This window comes from Schistocerca cancellata, chromosome 4 (genome assembly GCF_023864275.1).
Source record: "Schistocerca cancellata isolate TAMUIC-IGC-003103 chromosome 4, iqSchCanc2.1, whole genome shotgun sequence".
In the NCBI taxonomy this organism is placed as follows: Eukaryota; Metazoa; Arthropoda; class Insecta; order Orthoptera; family Acrididae; genus Schistocerca; species Schistocerca cancellata.
This window is the reverse complement of record NC_064629.1, coordinates 515,606,955-515,616,519: the sequence shown is the minus strand read 5'-3', so window position 1 is coordinate 515,616,519 and position 9,565 is coordinate 515,606,955.

Below are 9,565 nucleotides of genomic sequence, written 5' to 3'. Positions count from 1 at the left end.
TTACGTCTAACGGCATATAATGCAATGCATATGTTACGGCTGTGAGAAGAAGTAAGCCAATCACATACTGACCGAGTCCCCTTCCAGGACGACAACGCGACAGCAACCGCTCCTAGGTGAAGAGGACATAAGCGCCGCGCGCGACTGGTGGCGGTCCACTTGGACAGCAGTTTCAATGTTAAGCACTTATATAGCAGCGTCAACGTTAGCGACATCATTAGGCACCTCTATGTTGCACAGCGCTGCATTTGTCTACACCGAAGAAGATTGCTTATTTTGTATGTCGCCCTTTGCTTGCGACACATCTGTGAAAGTTAAGTATTATAACTATATCGTGTCTATTTGTATTAAAACTCATTAATACCAGTTGCTTGATTATTTGTCTAGCGAAACGATTAGGCAGGATTCCTAGACACAACAACATTGGCTGTTTCAAAAAGATTCGTCCGAATTCACAAAACTTTGTCATCTACAGGAATGGAGATAGAAATTTTGGATGTATTGTAACTTAAGCATAGGACTACAAATCTTTTACTTTCAAATGAACTGTTTGATTTTATAAAGGTATATCTCTTACAAGCATGCATATACAACTGCGGGGTACATCTTTACAGTTACATTTTTCATTTATCTTTCACAAATGTTAATTTTGACCTCCACTGGACGGATGACAAGATCCTGACAAAATTCAGACACGTCCAATGCCTTTGCGAGCGTGTATAGAGTTGCAGTATCCACTGCTGTTGCTATACGACGTGGCAGTTCACTAGAAGTACCGGTAATTGGAATGGGGGCTGATAGACGGAGTCTTTCTCAAACCAACCCAAAAAAAAAAAAAAATACATACGGTGAGGTGAGGTGGCTTTTGTGGACAAGGGTGCAATGCGAGATCTGTACGGCCCCTTACTGAAGGTCCATCGTTGAGGCAGCGCACTGTTAAGAAATGCTGTTATATGAAGGAGAGTTTGTGGTAGTGCTCCATCGTGTGGAAACGGAGAATGCGAGACGTCTTTTATTGCTTAGATCAAATGTGTGTGAAATCTTATGGGACTTAACTGCTAAGCTCATCAGTCCCTAAGCTGACACACTACTTAACCCAAATTATCCTAAGGACAAACACACACACCCATGCCCGAGGGAGGACTCGAACCTCCGCCGGGACCAGACGCACAGTCCGTGACTGCAGCGCCTCACACGGCTCGGCTAATCCCGCGCGGCTTATTGCTTAGTTATCGCCATTTAGACTCGATACGGACTGGGTAATGAACGAGCGAGCGAGCTGCAAGGGTGGGACAAAAATATGGAAACACGGCGAGAAATGCATACTTGAACATAAATACACGTGCCCTCTGGTTGCGCTGTTGAATTTGACCACCAACAGCACCTGTGTAACATCCTGAATAAGTAAGAAGTGCCAGTGATGATCAGACAGTGTTCTATGTAATTGTGACTACACTATATCGGAAATAAATGAATTCAAATATGTGCAAATGGAGGGTGATCGTCTGGTGAGGGCTTCTGTAACCAAGAGAGCCCAAGTATTTGGTTTATATTAAAAATGAAGAAATTCCTCCAGCTGTATTTAGTATTTGAGTTACTACCCACCTTCCACACTTATCACGTCCATATCTCACCACTGACTTCTAGTATCAGCAGCATGCAGTTGATGTCAACAAGTGTATGGGCCTGAAGATGACGTTGTCACAACGTTGAAACTAGCTGCCAAAATAAAATCGACACCTTAAATACAGCTGGAGGAATTTCTTCATTTTTAATATAAATTGATACCAGCTGACGTCCCACTGTCCTCCATTTCAACTATGGATGTACGAAGACAAGTATTTGGTGGTTGAAGAGGCAACGTACTGAAGATTTATGCCGCACACAGCGAAAGCAGGAAAACATCATCTTGTAAGTCACAATGTGAACGAAAGTGTGAGCTGAATGATCGTGACAGATGGACATCGGAGAGGATTGTGACGAAAAATAACAGGACGAAAGTTGCAAAAGCCACTGCAGAACTGAATGTCGCGCTCGTGAACCCTGTCAGCACCGAAACAACCCAAATCGATTTCCATAAGCAGGGAATAGCAAGCCAAGCTGGAATTCCGAAGCCACACATCAGTGATGCAAATATCCGTAACAGGAAAACGCGGTGCCAAAGCCATAAGACCTGGACTATGGAGCAATGGAAGAAAGTCAGTCGGTTGGATGAGTCTTGTTGTATATTGTTTCCAACTTGTGGCTGAATTTACGCCCCAAAAGTGAAAACATAGCGAGGTTTCGGTGATGATTTGGGCAACCATATCGTAGCACTCCATGGGACACAGGAGTTCTTTGCAAGGCCGCGTTTCTGCCAATAATTACGTTACCATTTGGCTGACCAGTACCATTCGATGGTAAAATGTTTATTCCCCAATGGTGATGTGTTTCAAGACGACAGTGCCGTTGTTCACACAGCTCGCATCGTCCGGGACTGATTTTGTGATAACGAGGATGAATTCTCGTATCCCTCTTGGCAACACAGTCACCAGATTTCAGAGTTATTGAGCCTTTGTTGTTTATTTTGGAGAGAAGTGTGCGTGATCGCAATCCACTTCCATCATTGTTACCTGACTTTACCATTATTTTGCAGTAATAATGGTGTAAGATTCCCTTGAAAACCATGCGAGGCCTGTGTTTCTCCCTTTCGAGAAGAGTGGAAGTTTCTTTGGTTGTTGACCATAGTGGCTAATACGTAAAAGAAGAATAAGAAGATTAACTGCATGCTTCAGTATGCCCTATATGTGCATAAGACATGCTTGTGGAAGACAGTAAAATTATCATTTTCATGAAGATCCCGCTCGACAAATTCCGTATGAGGTGCGAAGTCTGGTGGTTCTAGCGATTGCACCATTTGAAGGTGGAACAGGCTGAAGGTGGCTGCCTTTGAATGTTCAGAGATCTCAGTAATCCCGCCCCAAAATGTAAACAACCATGCGTGAGCAGCGCCTATTAGACGGAGGTGGTGCGACAGCCGATCTGTTCCAGTCATTCCAGGAAGGAGGTACACGGCTCGTGTTGTCTGTAGTTCAACCATGCCTAGACGGTCAATACCGCGGTTCGATCGCGTCCGCATTGCTATTTTGTGCCAGGAAGGGCTCTCAAAAAGGGAAGTGTCCAGGCGTCTCGGAGTGAACCAAAGCGATGTTGTTCGGACATGGAGGAGATACAGAGAGACAGGAACTGTCGATGGCATGCCTCGCTCAGGCACCCAAGGGCTACTACTGCAGTGGATGACCGCTACCTACGGATTATGGCTCGGAGGAACCCTGACAGCAAAACCACCATGTTGAATAATTGTTTTCGTGCTGCCACAGGACGTCGTGTTACGACTCAAACTGTGCGCAACAGATTGCATGATGCGCAACTGCACTCACGACGTCCATGGCGAGGTCCATCTCCGCAACCACGACACGATGCAGCGCGGTACAGATGGGCCCAACAACATGCCGAATGGACCGGACCGCTCAGGATTGGTATCACGTTCTCTTCACCGATGAGTGTCGCATATGCCTTCAACCAGACAATCGTCGGAGACGTGTTTGAGGGCAACGGTGGAGGTTCCTTGCTGTTTTGGGGTGGCATTATGTGGGGCCGACGTCCGCCGCTGGTGCTCATGGAAGGCGCCGTAACGGCTGTACGATACGTGAATGCCATCCTCCGACCGATAGTGCAACCATATCGGCAGCATATTGGGGAGGCATTCGTATTCATGGACGACAATTCGCGGCCCCATCGTGCACTTCTTGTGAATGACTTCCTTCATGAAAACGCCATCGCTCGACTAGAGTGACCAGTATGTTCTCCAGACATGAACCCTATCGGACATTCCTGTGATAGGTTGAATAGGGCTGTTTATGGACGACGTAATAACCCGCCAACCACTCTGAGGGATCTACGCCTAATCGCCGTTGAGGGGTGAGACAATCTGGGCCAACAGTGCCTTGATGAACTTCTATATCTACATATATACTCCGCTAACCACCAAGCGATGTGTGGCGGAGGGCACAATTCGCGCCAAAGCCATAGTCCCCCGCCCCTCCCCCTCTCTGTTCCACTCGCGGATAGCGCGAGCGAAAAACGACTGTCTTAAGTCTGAACGCCTCAGTACGAGCTCTTATTTCCCTCATCTTTGAATGATGATCATTATGCGATTTGAAAGTTGGTGGTAGTAATATATGCTCTACATCCTCGGCGAAGATTGGATTTCGGAATTTAGTGAGCAGCTCCTTTTGTTTAGCGCGTCGTCTATCTGTAAGTGTGTCCCAATTAAAACTTTCTATGAGATCTGTAACGCTCTCGCGATGGCTAAATGTACCAGTCAAGAATCTTGCCGCTCTTGTTTGGACCTTCTCAATCTCTTGAATCAGACCCAACTGGTAAGGGTCCCATACAGACGAACAGTACTCTAAGACTGGACGAACTAACGTATTGTATGCTATTTTCTTTGTTGAAGGATTGCATCGCTTCAGAATTCTACCAATAATCTGCAATCTAGAGTTCACCTTACCCGTTACTTGTGTAATCTGATCATTCCATTTGAGATCATTTCGAATAGTCACACCCAGATACTTGACTGATGTTACCGCTTCCAAAGACTGATCATTTATTTTGTACTCATACATTAATGGGGATTTTCGCCTTGTTATATGCAGTAGGTTACACTTATTTATATTGAGAGATAAGTGCCAGTCATTACACCACACATTTATTTTCTGCAAATCCTCATTGATTTGTTCACAAATTTCATGTGATACTACTTTCCTGTAGACTACAGCGTCATCGGCAAACAGTCTAAGGCCGCTGTCAATACCATCAACCAGATAGTTTATGTAAATCGTAAAAAGCAGAGGACCTATTACGCTGTCCTGGGGCACAACTGAAGTTACTCTTGTTACTGTTGAAGTTACCCCGTTCAGGACGACATACTGCTCCCTGTCTGTTAGAAAACTTTCTATTCAACCGCGTATGTCATTGGATAGACCGTAAGCGCGCACTATTTGTAGCAAGCGACAGTGCGGAAATGAGTCGAACGCCTTTCGAAAGTCGAGAAATAAGGCATCAACCTGCGAGCCGGTATCTAGAGCCTGTTGTATATCATGCACAAAGAGGGCCAGCTGTTTCCTAAAACCGTGCTGGTTTCTGCAGATGAGCTTGTCAGTCTAGAAAGGTCATTATGTCTAGCCCGCATCTCGTGGTCGTGCGGTAGCGTTCTCGCTTCCCACGCCCGGGTTTCCGGGTTCGATTCCCGGCGGGGTCAGGGATTTTCTCTGCCTCGTGACGGCTGGGTGTTGTGTGATGTCCTTAGGTTGGTTAGGTTTAAGTAGTTCTAAGTTCTAGGGGACTGATGACCATCGATGTTAAGTCCCATAGTGCTCAGAGCCTCATTATGTCTAAACACAAAATATGTTCCATGATTCTACAACAAATCGATGTCAGTGAAATTCGTCGGTAATTTTGTGCATCCGATTTTCTACCCTTTTTATAGATTGCTATGACCTGGGCCTTCTTCCAGTCCCCTGGAACTTTCCGCCGTTCCAATGATCTCTGATAGATGACGGATAAGAATGGTGCTATATTTGTAGCACAGTCAACATAAAATCTTACGGGGATGCCGTCTGGGCCAGATACCTTTCTGGCGTCTAAGGATCTTAACTGTTTTACAATCCCAGATACACTAAATACTATGTCAGCCATCCTTTCATTTGTTCGATAATTGAAAGGGGGAATGGTGCTGCAGTCCTCTATCGTAAACGAGTTTTTGAAAGCTAGGTTAAGAATTTCGGCCTCCTGTTTATCATCATCAGTTACATTACCCGTACTGTCAGCAAGAGAAGGTATTGAATTATTTGTGGCGTTCATAGATTTTACGTACGACCAAAATTTTTTGCAGTTATTTTTAGAATCTGCAGATAAAATATTGCTTTCAAATTCGTTGACAGAGTCTCTTATTGTCCCTCTGACAGCTGCTTTCATTTCGCATAATTTCTCTTTGTCAGCGGGGCAGTGGATAGTGTATATAAACCTGTTCATCTTTGCGTAACTACTACAACCTACATCTGTTTGCTGCTACAAATTTCTTTTCCCCACCGTCTTGTTGACTAAGTCTTTATCAGGTACCCAGTGTACCCACTAATCTTCAGCATTCTTCTATAGTACCACATTTCAAAAGCTTCTAATAGTGTGCGAACTCTTTGTCGCCTACGTTTCAGTTGCCTACAAGAATATACTCCAGACAAATACCTTCAGAAAAGACATCCTAACACTTAGATTTTTCTTTTTCAGTCAGCCATCACCAGTTATTTTGTTGTCCAAATAGCGTAACTCTTCTGCTACTTTGAATGTCTCATTTCCTAATCTAATCCTATCGGCATTACCTGATATAGTTCGACAACATTTCGTTGCACTTTTTTACTTTTGTCGTTCACTGTATAACCTCTTTTCAAGAAATTATCCATGCCATTCATTTGATTTTACAAGCTTTTCGACTCACCTAAGAGAGTTACAATGTCATCAGCGAGAGCCTTTATTTCTTATCGCTGAACTTTTATTCCATTTTCTGAATTGCTACTTGATTTTTTTACCTTTCGCTCATTGTACGAATTGAATAACGTCGGAGAGAGGATACCATCCTGTCTCACTCCCTTCTCCACCACTGCTTCTCTTTCATGTCCTTCATCTCTTGTAGCTACAGTCCGGACTGCGCAAAGCTTGTACGAAACTTATCGCTTCCTGTATTTTAACTATGCTACCTTCAGACTTTCAGAGAGACCATTCAAAAGAGCGTCGTCAAAAGCTTTCCCTAAATACACAAGTGCTATAAATGTAGGCTTGTCTTTCTTCAAACTATCTTCTAAGTTAAATGGTTCAAATGGCTCTGAGCACTATGGGACTCAACTGCTGAGGTCATTAGTCCCCTAGAACTAGTTAAACCTAACTAACCTAAGAACATCACAAACATCCATGCCCGAGGCAGGATTCGAACCTGCGACCGTAGCGGTCTTGCGGTTCCAGACTGCAACGCCTTTAACCGCACGGCCACTTCGGCCGGCTTTTAAGTTAAATCTTAGCGTCAGTATTGCTTCATGTGTTCCTACATTTCTCGGGAAACCAAACTGATCTTTCCCGAAGTCGGCTTCTACCAGTTTTACGATTTTTATGTAGATAATTTGTGTCAGTATTTTGCAACCGCGACTTACTAAAAATGACGGTCTGAATTTGCCAGTCGCAGAGATCCACCTTTTGTTTACTTGATGATAATTCTCAGTTGCAAAGCGTGTCATTTCGTGATGGTTTTATGGTCTTGATCGTTAGCGTCAAGTATTGTTCACGTGTGTGATCACTATCTATGTAGTGTGGAGGAAAATCTTAACGCCCATGGAAACATTCCCAGGCAGTAGTAGTCGACCGAGACAGACTCAGCAACAGGGAAGTAACCGCTTTTGTGACATTTACGAGTTCCTAACCAGGAGCGAATTTTATTATATCATCTGTGTGCTTTAATAGTTTAGTTTCTTGAGTTTCTGCGTGTAAATTTAATGTCTAATAGCCACTGTTCTCGCGTTTTAGTTTGCGTTGGAAAGTAAACCGATTTTTGACATATTTCAAGTTCCTAATCAGGGGTGAATTATTTAATTTCATTTGAGTGCTTCGGTACTTAGGTTTTTGAATATCTGCGTATTATTAGACACGGTTCCTGCGTTTTCGTCAGGGTCTACAGTAGAGTTGCGCAGCACGTGCCGATAGTCCGTTTATCTGCATAGTTTAGTTTTCCACGGTCTTTAGTATGGACAGGCACTGCGATTGTTGTGTGCGGATGCGAGCCGAGCTGGTGACATTTCGCTCTCAGCTTCAGGCTGTGATGGCTTCGGTTACACAGTTTGAGGCTGCAGTGGATGGGCACCACTGTTGTGGGCCGGCCGTGGGGATCCAACGGACGTCCAGCACGTCCGAGTCCTCCAGTTGGTCCTCACCAGTGGCCAACCCAGTTACTGCTCGCACTGAGGCTGATCCCTTACCTATGGTCAAGTGGGAGGTCGCCCTGGGGCGAAGCAGGCGGCGAAAGACTTCCCAGGCGGCCGCACGTAAGGCCTCCCCTGTTTGTCTGACAAACAGGTTCCTGGTGCTGTCTGTGGCTGACACTGTTGCTGAGCCAGACGCTGTCGCCTGTGCTGTTTCAGAGGAAACCACTCAGCCTGCAAGATCCAGGCAATCACAGAGGGTGGGGTTATTGGTAGTTGGGAGCTCCAACGTTAGCGCGTTATGGGGCCTCTTAGGGACTTGGCTGACAAGAAGGGTAAGAAAACGAATGTGCACTCTGTGTGCATACCGGGTGGAGTCATTTCAGATGTGGAAAGGGTCCTCCTGGATGCCATGAAGGGCACAGGGTGCAGCCAACTGCAGGTGGTTGCTCACGTTGGTACCAATGATGTGTGTCACTTTGGATCAGAAGAGATTCTCACTGGTTTAGAACGGCTAACAGAAGTGGTAAAGGCTGCCAGTCTTGCTTGCAAGATGAAAGCAGAGTTGACCATTTGCAGCATAGTCTACAGGACCGACTGCGGACCTTTAGTACAGAGCCGAGAGGAGGGTCTGAATCAGAGGCTCAGACGGTTCTGCGACCATGTAGGCTGCAGATTCCTCGACTTGAGCCAAAGGGTGGTTGTGTTTCGGGTTCCGCTGAATATGTCAGGTGTCCACTATACGCAGGAGGCGGCTACACGGGTAGCAGGGGCTGTGTGGCGTGGACTGGGTGGTTTTTTTAGGTTAGAGGGTCTCGGGAAAACACAAGAAGGGCTTCAGTCACAAAGGGTGCAGGCTGAACACAGGAAGAACGTAGATACAGGAACCATTGGTATAATAGTTGTAAATTATCGTAACTGTCTTGGGAAAGTACCAGAGCTCCAAGTGCTAATAGAAAGCACTGGTGCTCAAATCGTTATAGGCACTGAAAGCTGGCTAAAGCCGGATATAAGCTCAGCCGAAGTTTTTGCGAAGAGCCTAACGGGGTTCCGAAAGGATAGGCTAAACACGGTTGGCGGTGGCGTGTTTGTTGCTGTTAGAAGTAGTTTAACTTGTCGCGAAATTGAAGTAGATACTTCTTGTGAGTTAGTACGCTCAGAGGTCATTGTTGGCAACCGGAATAAAATAATAACTGGATCGTTTTACCAACCTCCCAATTCAGATGATACAGTTGCTGAAAGGTTAAAAAGAACTTGAGTTTGATTTCAAACACGTACCCGAATCATACGATTACGGTTGGTGGTGACTTTAATTTACCCTCCATATGTTGGCGAAAATACATGTTTAATTCCGGAGGTACGCATAAAATATAATCCGAAATTGTGCTAAACGTGTTCTCTGAAAATTATTTCGAGCAGTTAGTTCATGAGCGCAAGCGAATAGTAAACGGTTGTGAAAACACACTTGACCTCTTAGCAACAAATAATCCTGAGTTAATAACGAGCATCAAAATCGATTGAGGGATTAGTGAACACAGGGTTGTCGTAGCGAGACTGAATAC